Genomic DNA, 20,668 nt, shown 5'->3' on the forward strand with positions numbered 1-20,668 from the left:
CAATTAGGACTCTCCTAGCTAGAGTCCTAATAGTTTTACATGGATGTCCCTCTCAATTAGGACTCTCCTAGCTAGAGTCCTAACAGTTTTACATGAATGTCCCTCTCAATTAGGACTCTCCAAGCTAGAGTCCTAACACCTGCCCATGTTAAAAGACATAACCCCGATAAGTTAGAATCAAAGACAGAGTGATGCAAATTTGTGGGATATCCCAAGGAAACTTGTGGGTATTATTTCTATCATCTCGAGGACCAAAAGGTCTTTGTAGCTAAGAGAGCAGTGTTCGTTAAGAAGGAACACATTCTTGGCGAAGATAGTGGGAGCATGATAGAGTTGAGCGAGGTTGGAGAACCAAGCTCAAGCACCACTCTACAGCCCAAGTCTGTTCAAGTACCTAACACACAAGTTTAACTTTACGCAGGTCTGATAGAGTATCCCATCCTCCTGAGAGATATGTGGGACATATTAGAGGAGAGGATGTTGAGGATATTGATTCTCAGACCTACGAGGAGGTTATTATGACTATAGATTCCGGCAAGTGGCAAGAAGCCATGAATTCTGAGATGGATTCTATGTACTCCAACAAGGTTTGGAACCTAGTTGATGCACTCGAAGGTATTGTACCCATCGGTTGCAAGTAGACCTATAAAGCAAGGCTAGTGGCTAAGGGGTATCGTCAAAGGCAAGGTGTTGACTACGACGAAACCTTCTCACCCGTAGCAATGCTAAAATCCATTAGAATTCTATTGGCTATTGCAGCATACTATGATTATGAGATCTGACAGATGGATGTGAAAACTGCATTCCTCAATGGGAATACTGTTGAATCTCGGATTTTGATGATGAAGTCAATTGTCATTTGTTGTCTAATCTATGTGTTGAGATAAGTGTGCAGGATTAACTACGATGAAAGATAGACAAGCAGCAGGAGTTGCGCCGGAGTCAAGTTCATGATCACGTTGGGAGTTCGAGAGTTCGACGGAAGTACGGACGGTCGTCGGAGGTTCTGCGGGAACAGATCCGAGAAGTCCAGAAGCTTGCCAAGCGAAGCTCGTCGGAACTCGCCAAGTGGATCGTCGCAAAGTCCAGGAGTTTGCCGGAAGTCCGCAGAAGCATCACCGAGGGTTCATCGGATGATCGACGGAAGTTCGCCGGAAACTCGCCGGAAAAAGCAATTGACGTACCGAAGCAAAGCTGCAGAAATTGTCTTAGATTTAATCATAGTTAGCACGGTGATTAAGTTAGAAATGGGAGGTGATCCCATTAGCTTAATCCTGAGGCAATTGGGCCCCTGAAGAACTCAAGTTGGGTCGAATGGTTCAACCCATTCGAACCCAAGAAGCTGTGGGAGGTGCAACCGCCCAGGCAGGGAGGTGCCACCGCCCAGGCTAAGTCTCCCAGCGAGACTGGGAGGTGCAACCGCTCCAGCCAGGCGGTGCAACCGCCCAGGGCTCAGTCTCCAAGCGAGACTGGGCGGTGCAACCTCCTCTGTCAAGCGGTAGCACCGCCTGAGCTCAAGTTTCGAGCTCTGCCTGGTGATGCAATCACCGAGCTCAGTCTTCGAGCTCTGGAAGAGAAGTACGACCTCTCTGGCCAGGAGATGCACAGCCTAAGCTCAGTCTTCGAGCTCTGGCAGAGAGGTGCAACCACCTCTGGCAGAGAGGTGCAACCACCTATGGCAGAAAGGGGCGATCACCTCTGGCAGAGAAGAGAAACTTCTCTGGTCAGGAGATGCACCGCCTGAGCTCGGTCTTCGAGCTCTGGCAGGAAGGTGCAACCACCCCTGACAGAGAAGGTGCAACCGTCTGAGCTCAGTCTTCGAGCTCTGCCAGGCGGTGCCACCTCTCCAGTCGAGAGGTGCAACCGCCTGAGCTCAGACTTCGAGCTCTGCCAGGCGGTGCCACCTCTCCAGTCAAGAGGTGCAACCGCCTGATCCCGGAATTTCAGGATTTGATCGTTTTGAGCTCGAAATTTGAATTGGGTTGGGGCCTATAAATACCCCACCCATTCAGCACTGAAAAGATATAGACCCACACCGAAATCTTGATCTTTTCTGTGATTCTAAGAGCTCAAAAGTGTTGTAAAGCCTTTAAGTCTCCTCCTTCTGTTCTTCAAGTTTTCAGTTGTAAAGTGAGGAGAGAAAGGTCTGTAAAGGTTGTCTCCTGAGCCTGTTAAAAGGAGAGAAACTGTAAAAGGACAGTTTGGCCTTCGCCCATTGAAGGAAGGCCCCTAGTTGACGTCGGCAACCTCGTCGGTGGAGGAAGCCAAAAGTGGAGTAGGTCAAGGCTGACCGAACCACTCTAAATCTCTGGTTTGCGTTTATTTTTGAGCACTTTATCATTACTGCAAACCTCCTCCATTACTACTGCTCTCTGCGCTTTCACGAACAAGTTCTAAGTGCTGTTCTTCCGAATATGCATTCAGACGTAAATTCATATTTTCGTACATTACAGTTTACGTTTACGTTTGATTCTGCAGAACTGTCTTCGGTGCTTTTACGAAAGAGTTTCTTTGCAGTTTACACTTACATTTTGATCCTATTGATAACTGCAAACTGTCCTCTACAATTTTACGAACGAGTTTCAACATTTAGACGTAAAACTGCATTTAGACGTAAATCGGCTTTCTTCTCACAATCATCAGTTCTCAGTTCACGTTTACGTCTTGATTTCAACTGCATACTGCTCTCTGCAAGTATACAAACGAGTTTCAAAGTTTAGACGTAAATCTGCGTCTAGACGTAAAACAGCGTTTAGACGTAAATCTGAGTTTAGACGTAAAACTACGTTTAGACGTAAATCTGAGTTTAGACGTAAACTGCGCTTAGACGTAAAACTGCGCTTAGACGCAAACTGTGTTTAGACGCAAACTGCGCTTAGACGCAAACTGTGTTTAGACGCAAACTGCGCTTAGACGCAATCTGCGCTTAGACGCAAACTGCACTTAGATACAAACTGAGAATTAGCTTTTGCATCATAATAGTTTTTTTTTTATTGAACGAACGCAGCTTTTGGTTTTTAATCGCTGTAAGATTTCTGCTGCACTAATTCACCCCCCCCCTCTTAGTGCTCTCGATCCTAACAATTGGTATCAGAGCCCGGTTAACTCGCAAAAGGATTAAAACCCAAGAGAGATGGCTTACGCCGGAAACCAAGAGGGCCATTCTATTACACGTCCACCCATGTTTAATGGGACGGACTACACCTACTGGAAAACCCGAATGAGGATCTTTCTTATTTCTATGGATTTTGAATTATGGAATCTTGTCGAGAATGGTTTTTCAAAGTCTTCTCTTCCAATGATCGATTGGAATGATTTGGAGAAGAAGGCTTTCGCTCTAAATGCAAAGGCTATGAATGCCTTATTTTGTGCACTCGATAAAAACGAGTTTAACCGTGTTTCAACTTGTGAAACTGCATTTGATATTTGGCACACACTCGAAGTGACCCATGAGGGCACAAGTAGAGTAAAAGAGTCAAAAATCAATTTGCTGTTACACTCTTTCGAACTCTTTCGGATGAAACCGAGTGAAACCATTGGCGACATGTTTACCCGTTTCACGGATGTCGTCAACGGTCTAAAAGGACTCGGAAAGAGCTTTTCGGATTTTGAGCTTGTTAATAAGATACTAAGATCCCTTCCTAAGAGTTGGGATCCTAAAGTCACCGCTATTCAAGAGGCAAAAGATCTGCGAAATTTCCCTCTTGAAGAACTAATCGGGTCACTAATGACCTATGAAATGACTTGTAAAGCTCATGAAGAGCAAGAAGACATCCTTCCAAAGAACAGGAAGGATATGGCACTCAAAACGTCAGAATGCCACTTGAGAGAAAACTCAAGTGATGAGGACTGTGATGATGACTTGGCACTTCTAACAAGAAAGTTTAAAAAGTTCTTTAAAAGAAACAAGTTTAAGAATGATGCAAAAAATAAACTTGAACCCAAAAAGGACCAAGTGATCTGCTATGAATGCAAAAAGCCGGGACACTACAAAAGTGATTGTCCCTAAGTCAAGAAAAGAACAACAAAGAAGAAGGCGCTCCAAGCAACATGGGATGATTCGAGCGCATCTGAGGAAGAGGAGTCTAACACCGAGCAAGTTGCTCATTACGCCTTAATGGCCATCGAAGACGAGGTAACAAATTCAATAGATGCTGATTTATCTTTCGATGAATTATTAAATACTTTCAATGACTTATTTGACGAATGCAAGAGTATAAGTAGAAAATATAAATTGCTGAAAAAGATGCATGATAGTCTTACTTGTGAGTTTGATAAGTTAAAAGTCGAACATCATGATAGTTTAAATTCATGTATCAAATGTCATGATTTAGAAACTATGCAAAAAGAAAACCTGCTACTCAAGGACACCTTGAAGAAATCCGAGGTTGGTAGCAAGTCATTAAACATGATCCTTGCAAACAAGAGTCACATTCCAAAAAGGAGCGGGATTGGATTTGTGAGAAATCCTCACCAAAATCCAACCACCTTCATAAAAGGCTCCATCTTACATGTTCAACACCAAACCAAGTGCAACTTTTGTTGCAAATCTGGACACAAGACACATTGTTGTCCATTCAAGAAAATAAGTCCAAACAAATTAATTTGGGTTCCTAAAGGAACCATGATAAACTCTATGCAACATGATAGAAAATGTAGATCTATTTATGAGGCACCCAAAAGCAAATGGGTACCTAAACATCATCCTTTCTTGTAGAAAACTAAACAATCGCAAGCTAGGAGCAAGAAATGGTACCTTGATAGTGGATGCTCAAGGCATATGACCGGAGATCCATCTCAATTCTCTAAGCTCACTAGCATAGACGAAGGATATGTCACCTTCGGAGACAACAACAAGGGTAAAATCATTGGCAAAGGAACCATAGGTAACAAATCCAACCTCTCTATTGAAGATGTTTTACTAGTTGATGGTTTAAAACATAACCTCTTGAGCATTAGTCAATTATGTGATAAAGGATATATTATAAGATTTGAATCTAATGCTTGCATCATTGAAAAACCACACAAAAATATATCTATGATTGCATTAAAACAAAACAACGTATACACTATTGACATCAATGACTTATGTGATGAAATGTGCCTTGCCGTTATGAATGAGGATGCTTGGCTATGGCATAGAAGATTAGGTCATGCTAGCATGAAACTAATCACTCAAGTATCATCTAGAGAACTTGTAAGAGGAATTCCTCATATCAAGTTCATCAAAGATAATGTATGTGATGCTTGCCAATTAGGTAAGCAAATTAAGGGTAGCTTCAAAGCTAAGAATCAAATAAGCACCTCTAGGCCCTTACAATTGATCCATATGGACTTGTTCGGACCAATCTCTACATCGAGTCTAGGAGGTAGCAAATACGCCTTTGTCATTATTGATGACTATAGCAAATATACATGGACCTACTTCTTAAAACAGAAAAATGAATGCTTTAGATATTTTACCAAGTTTTGTAAACTTGTTCAAAATGAAAAGGGATCTATGATTTCGTCAATTAGAAGTGATCATGGTGGAGAATTTCAAAACCATGACTTCCAAGAATTCTGTGAACTCAACGGATATAACCATAATTTCTCTACTCCAAGAAATCCTCAACAAAATGGGGTAGTAGAAAGAAAAAATCGAAATTTACAAGAAATGGCAAGAACAATGTTGAATGAACATAGCCTACCCAAATATTTTTGGGCCGAAGCTGTAAACACTGCATGCTATATTTTAAATAGAGTCCTAGTAAGACCCTTACTCACCAAAACTCCTTATGAGTTATGGAATAACAAAAAACCCAATGTCTCATATTTCAAAGTCTTTGGGTGTAAGTGTTTTATCTTGAATGAAAAGGATAACTTAGGAAAATTCGATGCTAAATCTGATGAAGGAATCTTTCTTGGTTATTCTTCGGTTTCTAAAGCTTTTCGCATCTTCAATAAAAGAACCTTAATTATTGAAGAATCCATCCATGTTGTTTTCAATGAGATTTCAGAAATTAAGAAAAATGATCTTGATGATGATTTTGATTCCTTGAATTTAAACGAAACCCCGTCTCCAACTAGCAACTTGGATGCATCCACTTCCGAAACATCCTTACCCAAGGATTGGAAGTATATAGATGCTCATCCTAAGGAGCTAATCCTAGGAGACACATCAAAGGGGGTTCAAACACGATCTTCTTTTAAAAACTTTTGTGCCAACGCCGCCTTTCTCTCCCAAATTGAACCCAAATGTGTTGATGAAGCCATGAAAGATGATTCATGGATTATCGCAATGCAAGATGAATTAAATCAATTTGAGAGAAATGAGGTGTGGACGCTTGTTCCTAGGCCAAATAACCATTTAGTTATTGGTACTAAATGGGTCTTTAGAAACAAGCAAGATGAAAATGGTATCGTGGTTAGAAACAAGGCTAGATTAGTGGCCAAAGGTTTCAACCAAGAAGAAGGTATCGATTACGAAGAAACCTTCGCACCTGTGGCTCGATTGGAAGCCATAAGGATGCTCCTTGCCTACGCCAGTTGCAATAATTTTAAGTTATTTCAAATGGATGTTAAAAGCGCTTTTCTAAATGGTTTCATTTCCGAAGAAGTTTATGTTGAACAACCCCCTGGATTTGAAAATAATGGCTACCCTAATCATGTGTTTAGACTAACTAAAGCTCTCTATGGTTTAAAACAAGCCCCAAGGGCTTGGTATGAGAGACTTAGTTCTTTTCTCATTAAAAATAATTTCATAAAAGGCAAGGTTGATACTATATTGTTTATCAAGAATTTTGAAAATAATTTTCTCATTGTTCAGATTTATGTTGATGATATCATCTTTGGCTCTACAAATGAATCTCTTTGTGAATCGTTTGGTAAAACTATGAGTCTTGAATTCGAAATGAGCTTAATGGGAGAATTAACATTCTTCTTAGGTTTACAAATCAAACAACTAAGCAATGGCATCTTTATTAGTCAAACTAAATATGCCATGAATTTATTAAAAAGGTTTAACATGAACAACTCAAAGGCCAGTAACACTCCTATGAGCACCTCCACTAAATTAGAAATTGATGAAAGTGGAGAAAGCTTTGATCAAAAAACTTATAGGGGTATGATAGGAAGTTTACTTTACCTCACTACAACCAGACCAGACATCATGTTCAGTGTAGGACTTTGTGCTAGATTTCAATCAAACCCTAAGATGTCTCATCTCAAAGCAGTTAAAAGAATATTTAGATATCTTAATGGTACCACAAATCTAGGATTATGGTACCCAAAATCAGAAAATTTTGAGTTAATTGCTTATGCTGATGCTGACTTTGCTGGGTGTAGATTAGATAGAAAAAGCACATCAGGATCATGTCAATTTTTAGGACATGCCCTTGTTTCCTGGTCATCAAAGAAACAAAACTCAGTTGCACTATCAACAACCGAAGCTGAATATATTGCAGCAAGTGCATGCTGTGCACAAGTTGTATGGATGAAAAATACCTTAGAAGATTATAAAGTTCATCTCAAAAATATTCCAATTAAATGTGATAACACAAGTGCAATATGCTTAACCAAAAATTCTATACAACACTCAAGAACAAAACATATTGATATTAGACATCACTTTATACGAGATCATGTCACCAATCATGACGTAACCATAGAATTCATTGATACTAAACATCAACTAGCTGACATTTTTACAAAACCTCTAAGTGAAGAACAATTTGATTTCATTAGAAGAGAGTTAGAAATGCTCATGTGTCCGAATAAATAAACTTGTTAGAATTATTTTTCGGACTATATTGAATGATCAGATCACATGAATGCCATTTTCTATGATTATATCTGTAACAAAATCTTGTCCAAATGCATCTTAGTTGTTCGAATGCTATAAAACAGATTTATTCGTACACTTTCATGAAAAATGAGTTTTTTGAAATAAATCTGATAAAGTGATTCCTGAATATGTATGTCATTCTGTAATATCTTTACGGGTAAAATGAATTATAACAAAAGGGGGAAGAAGTTTTCAAAGCAATCTATGTAAAATCCCTCTATAAGCTTTCGTCTAAATTGGTCTTCCTTGTATAACAATGCTTTTTGTTGATGACAAAGGAGGAGAAATATATGAATTGATAAACACTGTGATTAGAAATACCTTGAGTGATGCTATAAATAATGTTTGCACAATGCCATCCTTGCATCACCAAGAGATATATGAAACATGTGCTATAGTTTGCATTATGTCTTGAGTTGATATCCTATTTTGTGAAGTAAATGCAAACTTGCTAGAATGATAATATGTGTGCATCATGTAATAGTCCTTCGAGCTTTAAATGATAATGTTCAATTACATGATGAATAGTCACAAACACTATCATACAAACTTGATGATGAATGTCAAGCTTTGACATCATCCTTGAAGAGATACATCATGATAGGTATCATGATGGGAGTATTGATAAGTTTAACTGATCTAACTTATCAATACGTCACTTGAATTCTTAGGTCTTGAATTCAAGGTTGACTTATCTCAACTATGGCATATAGACAGGGGGAGTTAAGGATAACTCCATTATCAATTGATTGTCATCATCAAAAAGGGGGAGATTGTTGAATCTCGGATTTTGATGATGAAGTCAATTGTCATTTGTTGTCTAATCTATGTGTTGAGATAAGTGTGCAGGATTAACTACGATGAAAGATAGACAAGCAGCAGGAGTTGCGCCGGAGTCAAGTTCATGATCACGTTGGGAGTTCGAGAGTTCGACGGAAGTACGGACGGTCGTCGGAGGTTCTGCGGGAACAGATCCGAGAAGTCCAGAAGCTTGCCAAGCGAAGCTCGTCGGAACTCGCCAAGTGGATCGTCGCAAAGTCCAGGAGTTTGCCGGAAGTCCGCAGAAGCATCACCGAGGGTTCATCGGATGATCGACGGAAGTTCGTCGGAAACTCGCCGGAAAAAGCAATTGACGTACCGAAGCAAAGCTGCAGAAATTGTCTTAGATTTAATCGTAGTTAGCACGGTGATTAAGTTAGAAATGGGAGGTGATCCCATTAGCTTAATCCTGGGGCAATTGGGCCCCTGAAGAACTCAAGTTGGGTCGAATGGTTCAACCCATTCGAACCCAAGAAGTTGTGGGAGGTGCAACCGCCCAGGCAGGGAGGTGCCACCGCCCAGGCTAAGTCTCCCAGCGAGACTGGGAGGTGCAACCGCTCCAGCCAGGCGGTGCAACTGCCCAGGGCTCCGTCTCCAAGCGAGACTGGGCGGTGCAACCTCCTCTGTCAAGCGGTAGCACCGCCTGAGCTCAAGTTTCGAGCTCTGCCTGGTGATGCAATCACCGAGCTCAGTCTTCGAGCTCTGGAAGAGAAGTACGACCTCTCTGGCCAGGAGATGCACAGCCTAAGCTCAGTCTTCGAGCTCTGGCAGAGAGGTGCAACAACCTCTGGCAGAGAGGTGCAACCACCTCTGGCAGAAAGGGGCGATCACCTCTGGCAGAGAAGAGAAACTTCTCTGGTCAGGAGATGCACCGCCTGAGCTCGGTCTTCGAGCTCTGGCAGGAAGGTGCAACCACCCCTGACAGAGAAGGTGCAACCGTCTGAGCTCAGTCTTCGAGCTCTGCCAGGCGGTGCCACCTCTCCAGTCGAGAGGTGCAACCGCCTGAGCTCAGACTTCGAGCTCTGCCAGGCGGTGCCACCTCTCCAGTCAAGAGGTGCAACCGCTTGATCCCGGAATTTCGGGATTTGATCGTTTTGAGCTCGAAATTTGAATTGGGTTAGGGCCTATAAATACCCCACCCATTCAGCACTGAAAAGATATAGACCCACACCGAAATCTTGATCTTTTCTGTGATTCTAAGAGCTCAAAAGTGTTGTAAAGCCTTTAAGTCTCCTCCTTCTGTTCTTCAAGTTTTCAGTTGTAAAGTGAGGAGAGAAAGGTCTGTAAAGGTTGTCTCCTGAGCCTGTTAAAAGGAGAGAAACTGTAAAAGGGCAGTTTGGCCTTCGCCCATTGAAGGAAGGCCCCTAGTTGACGTCGGCAACCTCGTCGGTGGAGGAAGCCAAAAGTGGAGTAGGTCAAGGCTGACCGAACCACTCTAAATCTCTGGTTTGCGTTTATTTTTGAGCACTTTATCATTACTGCAAACCTCCTCCATTACTACTGCTCTCTGCGCTTTCACAAACAAGTTCTAAGTGCTGTTCTTCCGAATCTGCATTCAGACGTAAATTCGTATTTTCGTACATTACAGTTTACGTTTACGTTTGATTCTGCAGAACTGTCTTCGGTGCTTTTACGAAAGAGTTTCTTTGCAGTTTACACTTACATTTTGATCCTATTGATAACTGCAAACTGTCCTCTACAATTTTACGAACGAGTTTCAACATTTAGACGTAAAACTGCATTTAGACGTAAATCGGCTTTCTTCTCACAATCATCAGTTCTCAGTTCACGTTTACGTCTTGATTTCAACTGCATACTGCTCTCTGCGAGTATACAAACGAGTTTCAAAGTTTAGACGTAAATCTGCGTCTAGACGTAAAACAGCGTTTAGACGTAAATCTGAGTTTAGACGTAAAACTGCGTTTAGACGTAAATCTGAGTTTAGACGTAAACTGCGCTTAGACGTAAAACTGCGCTTAGACGCAAACTGTGTTTAGACGCAAACTGCGCTTAGACGCAAACTGTGTTTAGACGCAAACTGCGCTTAGACGCAATCTGCGCTTAGACGCAAACTGCACTTAGATACAAACTGAGAATTAGCTTTTGCATCATAATAGTTTTTTTTTTATTGAACGAACGCAGCTTTTGGTTTTTAATCGCTGTAAGATTTCCGCTGCACTAATTCACCCCCCCCCCTCTTAGTGCTCTCGATCCTAACAAATACTAGATGGTTGATGATGCCTTATTGTCAAACAGCGATTCCGTAATCCTAGTGGTATATCTGGTCCTTAGACTTGAGACACCAAGGATGTCCTGTATGAGTGCTCCACTCTTTGATACAAGACTTATAGGTTTGGCTGTCCCAGATCTAGTACAGCTGGTCATTGGGAGTGGTAGTCGACCTTGTTAGGGATCAAGAGCACTAAGAGGGGGGGGGGGGGGGGGGGGGGTGAATTAGTTCAGCGGAAAACCTTCTGCGATTAAAATCGAAAACTGCTTTCGTTCGATAGAAGTGATTTTGGTAAGAAAGCCGATTCGTAAATCACTTCAACTATTGACTAGGAGAGATGCAGCAAAGATATGAATGCAGTTTGCAGTTATGATGGAAATCAGAATATAAGCGCAAACTGAAATACGACGTTCGTACGATAAAAGCGATTTCGGTATAAAAGCTGATTCGTAAACCACTTTAACTTGAGATAAGGCGAGATGCAGTTAAAGCAAAGATATAAACTCAGTTTGCAGTTATAATGGAAATCAGAACGTAAGCGCAAACTGAAATACGAAGTTCGTACGATAAAATTGATTTGCGTCTTAAACCTCGATTCGGAAAGCACTGAACTTTGAAACACGTTCGTAAAAACACAGAAGGCAGTAAGCTATTGAGGAGGTTTACAGTAAAGATAAGATGCTCAAAGTAAATGCAAACCGAGATTTAGAGTGGTTCGGTCAATCTTGACCTACTCCACTTTTGGCTTCCTCCACCAACGAGGTCACCGACGTCAACTAGAGGCCTTCCTTCAATAGGCGAAGGCCAAGCACCCTTTTACAGTTTCACTCCTTTTGACGGGCTTAGGAGACAACCCTTACAGAATTTCCTCTCCTCTCTTTACAACTCAGAACTTGGAAGAATAGAGGGAGAAGAACTTTTAGCCTTTACAATAATTTTGAGCTCTAAGAATCACACAAAAGGGTCAAGATTTCGATGTAAGTTCATACCCTTTCAGTGCTGAATGGGTGGGGTAATTATAGGCCCCAACCCAATTCAAATTTGGAGCTCAAAACTATCAATTCTCGGAATTCTGGGATCAGGCGGTTGCACCTCCTGACTGGAGCGGTTGCACCGCCTGGCAGAGCTCGAAGACTGAGCCTTTGGGCGGTGCTACCTCCTGTCAGGGGCGGTTGCACCTCCTGACAGAGCTCGAAGACCGAGCTCAGGCGGTTGCACCTTCTGACTGAGACGGTTGCACCGCCTGGCAGAGCTCGAAGATTGAGCTCAAGTGGTGCCACCTCTTGTCAGGGGAGGTTGCACCGCCCAGTCTCGCTCGGAGATTGAGCCCCAAGCGGTGCCACCACCTGGCTAGGGTGGTTGCACCTCCCAGTCTCACTTGGAGACTGAGCCCAAGCGGTGCAACCTCTTGCCTTGGGCGGTTCAATCGCCTGGCAGAAATCAAGGTCCGAATGGGTTGATCCATTCGGCCCAATTTGGGTTTTTCAGGGGCCCAATTGCCCCAAGATTAAGTTAATGGGATCACATCCCATTTATAACTTAATCAATGTGCTAATTACGATTTTTCCTAAGACATTTACTGCAACTTGCTCCGGTGCGTTGTTAGGACTCTAGCTAGGAGAGTCCAAATTGAGAGGGACATTCTGTTAGGACTCTAGCTAGGAGAGTCCTAATTGAGATGGACATTCTGTTAGGACTCTAGCTAGGAGAGTCCTAATTAAGAGGGAGAGTCCTAATTGAGAGAGACATTCTGTTAGGACTCTAGCTAGGAGAGTCCTAATTGAGAGGGATATTAATGTAGGAGGTCTTTTCTTAGTGAAGAATTAGGAGTTGTAAGGGAATAGGAGTCTTGAGTAGGAGTCCTTTTAGGAGTTAGGGTTTAGAAGCCCTATAAATAGCCATGTATTCCTTCTCTTTTGATAAGCAATAGATGAATCTTTTCTGCAGCCTTTGAGCAGCAACTTGGAGGGAGGAACCCCTATAGAGTTCCAAGGAGGCCGATCCCCTAAAGAGATCAACCCCAAGTTTAGAATCTGCAAGGGTTCTAACACCTGGTATCAGAGCAGCATTCTTGGTGTCTCGCTGCCCTTCCACTGCCATCCATCAACCCTCCACAACCGCTCAAAGCAATTCCCACAATTGCTTAAAAGATCATCACCAAATTCCACCGTCATCTCCACCACCGCAGATCATCCTTTGATCTCCCCGTGAATTGCAACAGGTTCTGGTTTCCTACTTTACTGTTGCTGCAATTTAGTTATCCCTATTCAAAAAAAAAAAAAAAAAATTCGTTCCTATATTGCTGCAAATTTTCATCGTAAATTGCTGAAATTTTTTGACGAGAATTCTGCTATCACAACTTACACCAATTTTCTTGCTGTTACTGTCAAAATTTTCTTGATTAAATTGGACATCCTTGCTATCATATAAATTGAGATATTGCTGTCAATTCCCTCCTCAAATCTCTCAAATTTTTGTGGAGATTTCATCGAGAAACCGCTATTTCTTCGATGATAATTCTGCTCTTACAAGACAACACAATTCTGCAGCAAACTTTCACGGATTTCTATCAAACCTATACATGCCTTTAACCCATCAACAAAAGAGAGATCTTAATATCACAGATTTGGAGTCATATACTATGGCATCTGAGGAGGCAATCAATGCAAAATTTGAAGCCTTTGAGGCACGAATGGAGGATAAGATTCGGACTCTCCTTACCGAATTCAGTTTGGGCCGACCACCAAGCCCGAAGAAATCACATCAAGGAGAGAGCTCTAACCAATCATATCATGCCCAAAGAGATGAATTCCAAGAGAGGGGAGGCTCTATGACTGACCCCAACTATTCACGCATGAGAGTGGACTTCCCTAGATGGGAAGAAGGAGACCCAATTGGTTGGATCTCACGCGCGGAGCGATATTTTCGGTACCATAAAACTGCGGATGCATCCATGGTAGAAATTGCAGCTATACATCTTGAAGGGGATGCTATACAATGGTTTGACTGGTTTGAACACACTTATGGAGTCCTTTCATGGCGACAATTCAAAGAAGGACTACTGATCCGCTTCGGACCAACTTATTACGAGAACATTGACGGACAACTAGCAAAGATCCGACAAACCTCCACCATTCAGGAGTACCAGACCAGGTTTGAAAGGTTATCTAATCAAACTCATGATTGGTCTGAAAAACAGTTATCGGGAACCTTTATTGAGGGCTTAAAATCGGAGATCCGGGGAGAAGTTAAGGCGCGACAACCTATTAGGACTCTAGCTTGGAGAGTCCTAATTGAGAGGGACATTCATGTAAAACTGTTAGGACTCTAGCTAGGAGAGTCCTAATTGAGAGGGACATTCTGCTAGGACTCTAGCTAGGAGAGACCTAATTGAGAGGGGCATTCATGTAGGAGGTTTTTTCTTATAGAAGAATTAGGAGTTGTAAGGGAATAGGAGTCTTGAGTAGGAGTCCTATTAGGAGTTGGTTAGAAGTAAGAGTCTTAAGTAGGAGTCATATTAGGAGTTAGGGTTTAGAAGCCCTATAAATAGCCATGTATTCCTTCTCTTTTCATAAGCAATAGATGAATCTTTTCTGCAGCCTTTGAGCAGCAACTTGGAGGGAGGAACCCCTATAGAGTTCCAAGGAGGCCGATCCCCTAAAGAGATCAACCCCAAGTTTAGAATCTGCAAGGGTTCTAACACCTGGTATCAGAGTAGCATTCTTGGCATCTCGCTGCCCTTCCACTGCCATCCATCAGCCCTCCACAACCGCCCAAAGCAATTCCCACAATTGCTTAAAAGATCATCACCGAATTCCGCCATCATCTCCACCACCGCGGATCATCCTTTGATCTCCCCGTGAATTGTAACAGGTTCTAGTTTCCTACCTTACTGCTGCTGTAATTTAGTTATCCTTATTCGAAAATCCAAAAAAAAAAATTGTTCCTATATTGCTGCATAAACCTTTCATCACAAAGTTTTCATCTCTACGACGAAAGATACATTGCAGAATTCCAACCGCATAGTACCATCTGTTTGATCTTGCTACTATACTTTTTCTATCCAAATTTCTATGAAATTTTTATGACATCTTTGACACTTCCTAACAGCAGATTTCCCTTTGGTTTTTTCAAAAAATTCTCAATATAAACCATTGATCTTTTACGTCTAATCTGCTATACTTAAAAATCTGCACTGTAAAATTTCAGCCGCATAGCACTGGTTGTTTGAACTTGATACTATATTGTTTCTATCCAAATCTCTACGAAATTTTTATGACAGCTTTGACACTTCCTGTAGTGGATTTCCCTTTGATTTCATCAAAAAATTCTCAATATAAACCACTGATCTTTTACGTCCAATCTGCTATACCTAAAAATATGTGCTGCAGAAAATTTCAGCCGCATATTGTTGCCTTAACCCATCTATTTGTAATCTTTTTTGAATGAAATTTCTTATACACTTCATAGATCATCTTGGCTTCCATCTAAGATTGATTTATTAAGAAATTCATCTCTAAAAATGATTTTATGTTGCTACAAATTTTCGTCGTAACCTGCTAAAATTTTTCGATGAGAATTTTACAATCGCAACTTGCACCAATTTCCTTGCTGTTATACTGTCAAAATTTACTTGATTAAATTAGATATCCTTGCTGTCATATAAACTGTGATTTTTCTATCAATTCCCTCCTCAATTCTCTCAAGTTTTTGGTGGAAATTACGTCGAGAAACCGTTGTTTCTTCGACGATAATTCTACTCTTACAAGATAGCACATACTTGCTGCAACTTCAACTTATTTCTATCGAACCTTTGCTACCATCTACCACAGATCCAAAACTTTCATCTATAGCCCTAAAACTCTACCAAACCACACCCTCAAACTGCACCCAAAATAGCTACAAAACAAGCCTAAACGGTAGCCTACATCCACCGATCTACCAACCCTTTCGACCATCACCTCTCTCAACCAATACATGTCTTTAACCCGACAACAAAAGAGAGATCTTAACATCACATATTTGGCGACATATACTATGGCATCTGAGGAGGTAATCAATGCTAAATTCGAAGCCTTCGAGGCGCGAATGGAGGATAGGATTCGGACGCTCTTTACCGAACTCAGATTGGGCCGACCACTAAGCACGAAGAAATCACATCAAGAAGAGAGCTATGCCCAATCGCACCAAACCCAAAGATATGACTTCCAAGAGAGGGGAAGCACTATGACTGACCCCAACTATCCATGCATTAGAGTGGACTTCCCTAGATGGGAAGAAGGAGACCCGATTGGTTGGATCTCGCGCGCGGAGCGATATTTTCAGTACCACAAAACCGCGGATGCATCTATGGTGAAAATTACAGCTATACATCTTGAAAGGGATGCTATACAGTAGTTTGACTGGTTTGAACATACTTAAGGAGTTCTTTCATGGCGATAATTCAAAGAAGGACTGCTAATCTGCTTCAGACCAACCAATTACGAGAATATTGACAGACAACTAGCAAAAATCCGACAAACCTCCACCATTCAGGAGTACCAAACTAGGTTTGAAAGGTTATCTAATCAAACTCGTGATTGGTCTCAAAAATAACTATTGAGGACCTTCATTGAGGGCTTGAAGCCGGAGATCCGAGGAGAAGTTAAAGCATGACAACCGTATACGCTGATGGCAGCAATCTCTTTCGCACGACATCAAGAGGAGCAATTGAACCATGAAGCTCGGAAGACTAGGGTCACTCCTCAACCAGTAATATTGAAGCCCTCAGCCCCCCCTACTATCGACCAAGTCCCTACACCAAAGAGGTTAACAAGAGAAGAGCTTCGGGAGCGATATGAGAAGGGGTTATGTTGGCATTGTGACGAGCCGTGGAGCCGTGAGCATCGCTGTAGTAAAGGGAGACTTCTTATGATTGAACCAATAGAAGAAGAGGTCATTGAATATCTAGAAGAGAGCCTTGAACATGAAGAAGAAGATGCAGAAGAAGAGCCACAACCGACTGATGTTACGGTACATGCACTAGCCGACTACTCAAACCCGCAAACGATGAAAGTTAGAGGCCTTCTCAAACAACAACCGATCACTGTTCTCATCGACACGGGCAATTCTAATAACTTTCTAAATAGTAAGGTTACTATCCAGATGGCCTTACCTTTTGAGAATTGCAGCAGTTTGACGTTAAGGTCGTCGACGGACGGATTTTGAATTGTGATCGTAGGCGCCCGCAGGAGAAACTATTGCTGCAGGACCAAGAGATAATTGCAGATTTCTTCCTTCTCCCTCTTAATGATCATGAGGCCATGCTCATAATTAAATGGTTGATGACATTAGGTGATATTTCTTGGAATTTTATGCAACTAATTATGAAATTTTACAGTAAGGAGAAACAGGTGATACTGAACGGGAAACGTGAGGGCGACATAACGACGATTTGCACACAACAAATGAAGAAGGTTTTGCATAAAGCATGCAGCGGCCTTTTGGTACAACTTGAGCAGCAAACTAAGGGAGAGCCAATAGAATTTGAAGATCCAAACCTGCTTCCTTTGCTTGCTGAATTTTCAGATATATTTGACGAACTGCACAACCTATCTCTTACCAGTCGGCATGATCATTATATAACGATTCTTTCAGGCAAACCTCTAGCAAATACTCGGCTATATTAGTATCTATATCTCCAGAAGGATAAAATAGAAAGGATTGTAAAAGAGATGCTCGAAACAGGAGTTATTCGGCCAAGTTACAACCTCTACTCTTCACCGGTGCTACTTGTACGCAAGAATGACGGAACATGGCGAATATGTATTGATTATCGAGCTCTCAATGGCATAACCATCAAGAACAAATACCTTATTCCAATAGCAGATGAATTGCTTGATGAAAGGGAGCACAAATCTTCGCAAAGCCGGACCTTCGATCCGGGTATTATCAAATACGAGTGTATGAAGAAGTTATACCGAAAACCGCCTTTCGAACACACAACGGCCACTATGAATTTTTACTTTCTTCAACAAAAGGTGAAATATCTTGGGCATATCATATCAGAGGAAGGTGTGATGGTGGACCCCTTCAAAATTGAAGCAATGCAAAACTGGCCTACCCCAAGGAACATAAAATTGCTACATGGCTTTTTGGGTTTAACAGGCTACTACTGTAAGTTCGTGAAAAACTATGGAAAGATTAGTGCACCACTTACTTCCTTACTAGAAAAAGATGTCTTCCAATGGTCGGACAGAGCCTCCACTGCCTTCGACAAACTTAAGGCAGCCATAACGACGACGCCGGCGCTAACACTACCAGATTTCAACCAACCCTTCGTTATTGAGGCCGACGCATCTGGAGTCAGAATTGGAGTCATTCTCATGCAAGAGGGTCGACCACTTATATACACTAGCAAGGCATTATCTCCCTCCCATCAAAATAAGTCAACATATGATAAGGAGATGCTCGCCATTGTGCGCGCAGCAACGAGGTGGAGACCCTACTTGATTGGTCGACGATTTCAAATTAAAACCGACTATAAAAACCTCAAGTACTTTTTGGAGCAAAAGATATTATCCCCTGAGCAGCAAAAATGGGTAACAAAACTTCTTGGATTTGATTATGAAATAACTTACAAAAGGTGGAAAGAGAATGTTGTTGCAGATGCGCTTTCGCAGCTACCTGAGCAAGCTGAATTTTCGGTCGTTTTACTTCCAACCAACGACTTCCTTGAGGATATTAAGATGGAATGGCAGGAAGATTCGGAGACTAGTAAGATAGAAAAAAAAAATTAGAGGAAGCACCAAGCTCCGTGGCTCATTACAATCGGGACTCAAAAGAATTATGCTATAAGGGACGCATTGTGCTTGTGACAAATTCTACTTGCATCTTCAAGAGCAGATTTTGGACAAAGTTATTCTATATGCAGGGTACTAAATTGAAAAGGAGTACGACATATCACCCACAAACCAATAGCCAGACGAAAGTTTTAAATAGGTGCTTGGAGACAGCCCAAAGCCACCACCAAATATGACTACCCAAAGAGAACTCTATACCCAGCCAAGTGCTATTATTGATCGACGGATCGTGACTCGACGACGATGACCCACTAATGAAGTGCTAATACAGTGGGCGAACCTACCAATAGAAGATGCCACTTGAGAAAACTATGACGACTTGAAGATTAAATTCCCAAAATTCACGAATCATCAGCCTTGAGGACAAGGCTGATTTGAAGAGGGCGGGTCTGTTAGGACTCTAGCTTGGAGAGTCCTAATTGAGAGGGACATTCATGTAAAACTGTTAGGACTCTAGCTAGGAGAGTTCTAATTGAGAGGGGTATTCATGTAGTAGGTTTTTTCTTATAGAAGAATTAGGAGTTGTAAGGGAATAGGAGTCTTGAGTAGGAGTCCTATTAAGAGTTGGTTAGAAGTAAGAGTCTTAAGTAGGAGTCCTATTAGGAGTTAGGGTTTAGAAGCACTATAAATAGCCATGTATTCCTTCTCTTTTCATAAGCAATAGATGAATCTTTTCTGCAACCTTTGAGCAGCAACTTGGCGGGAGGAACCCCTATAGAGTTCCAAGGAGGCCGATCCCCTAAAGAGATCAACCCCAAGTTTAGAATCTGCAAGGGTTCTAACACTACCTTACACGCTTATGGCAGCCATCTCTATCGCACGAGTACAAGAGGGGCGATTGAACCATGAAGCCCGGAGGACTAGGATCACTCCACGACCTACAATACTAAAGCCCTCAGCCCCCCCTACTATCAACCGAGTCCCTGCACCGAAAAGGTTAACAAGAGAAGAACTTCGGGAACGATCTGCGAAGGGGTTATGTTGGCATTGCGACGAGCCATGGAGCCACGAGCATCGCTGTAAAAAAGGTAGACTTCTTATGATTGAACCAGTATAAGAAGAGGTCATTGAACATCTAGAAGAGAGCCATGAACATGAAGAAAAAGATATGGAAGAAGAGCCACAGCCGACCGACATTACGGTATAAGCACTAGCTGGCTACTCAAATCCGCAAACGATGAAAGTTGGAGGCCTTCTCAAACAACAACCGATCACTGTTCTCATCGACACGGGTATCACTAATAACTTCCTAAATAGTAAGGTTGCTGCTTGGATGACACTGCATATTGAAGGTTGCAGCAAGTTCGATGTAAAGGTTGCCGACGGTAGAATCCTAAAGTGCGACCAAAGATGCCCGTGGGTGAAACTATTACTACAAGACCAAGAAATTATCACCGATTTCTCCCTCCTACCAATCGATGACTATGAGGTAGTGCTTCGTATAGAATGGCTGACTACACTAGGTGATGTCTCTTGGAACTTTTCTAAATTAATTATGAAATTCTACTGTAAGGGCAAACAGATCATCCTACGCGGGAAGCGCGGAAGCAACGTTACCACTATTTCGACCCAACGAATGGAGAAAGTTTTGCACAAGGTAAATAGTGGCTTTTTGATGCATCTCCAGCCACAACAAGAAGAGAAGAAAATAGAAATTGAAGATCAAAATCTTGCCCAATTGCTTACTGAATTTGTCCACATATTTGCTGAACCGCGCGATCTTCCTCCTTCTCGGCAACATGACCATCGAATTCCAATCCTTCTGGGCAAGCCACCAGCAAACACTCGACCATACTGATATCCTCACCTCTAGAAAGATGAAATTGAAAAGATCGTAAAGGAGATGCTTGAAACATGGGTGATTCGGCCAAGTTACAGCCTCTATTCCTCACCGGTGCTACTTGTACGCAAGAAGGACGGAACTTGGCAGATGTGCATCGACTACCGAGCTTT

The sequence above is a fragment of the Musa acuminata genome, chromosome BXJ2-7 (assembly GCF_036884655.1).
Source record: "Musa acuminata AAA Group cultivar baxijiao chromosome BXJ2-7, Cavendish_Baxijiao_AAA, whole genome shotgun sequence".
NCBI classification, from domain to species: Eukaryota; Viridiplantae; Streptophyta; class Magnoliopsida; order Zingiberales; family Musaceae; genus Musa; species Musa acuminata.